The sequence below is a fragment of the Triticum aestivum genome, chromosome 1D (assembly GCF_018294505.1).
Source record: "Triticum aestivum cultivar Chinese Spring chromosome 1D, IWGSC CS RefSeq v2.1, whole genome shotgun sequence".
NCBI lineage: Eukaryota > Viridiplantae > Streptophyta > Magnoliopsida > Poales > Poaceae > Triticum > Triticum aestivum.
The window spans coordinates 53,324,180-53,325,000 of NC_057796.1; positions in this window are offsets into that span (position 1 = coordinate 53,324,180).

Consider the following 821-nt stretch of genomic DNA (forward strand, 5'->3'; position numbering starts at 1 on the left):
TGTTGATACAGTGTGCCAACCGACATGGGTTGCAGCTGATTATATCTTTAAGATCTTACAAAATCGTATCATGCAATCTCAATTTTTGTTATGTTTGCTGACTTAACATGTTTTTAGCTTATATGTGATAACTGTACCTGGCCATCTCTTTATGACCAGATCCATCTCTTTATTACCAGATTATTCAGAAACCATGGGAGTACATCTTAAATCATAAGAATAAGATATTGCAAAAATACAAGGTAGCGGCTTCATGAATTTCATATTTGCTCCTGAGCTCAAATTCGATTTCCATCATTCATTCATTGCATTTGACAAATTGACTGACTATTTCCGAGCCCAGGCTGCATTCACGCACCATTGGGCGCATTTTAGAAGACAATCAAACAAGTATGGTGCATTTTTCTGAGATTATCATCTGTTCGTCTGAGAGTAAGGCTGGTGTTCTTCTCATCTATTTCCCCTGTTTTTTTTTGTTTCATTTGAGTCTTATTGTCCTTGGCCCCATCCTTTTTATGTTGATAAATCACGGTGGCTTAATCCAGTGTCTCCATTTGGCAGCATCTATCTGTGTTTGACAACCCTGCGGAGAGAATCCGTTGCAGCTGCCATCCTTCCTTTTTACCTTTCTTTCCCAATAACTAGTAAAAAAGAATTTGCGGGAACAATAGCTAGTATTGTTTGTTTATTGCAGCATTGATCAATTATAAAAATGAAAGATCATATCAACATAAAAAAAATTAGGGCACACGAGCCTCTTTGCCTTGCCGATCCCTCAAATGTAGCAAATATCTCTACATCATGGGTTTTACGCTTTGCTC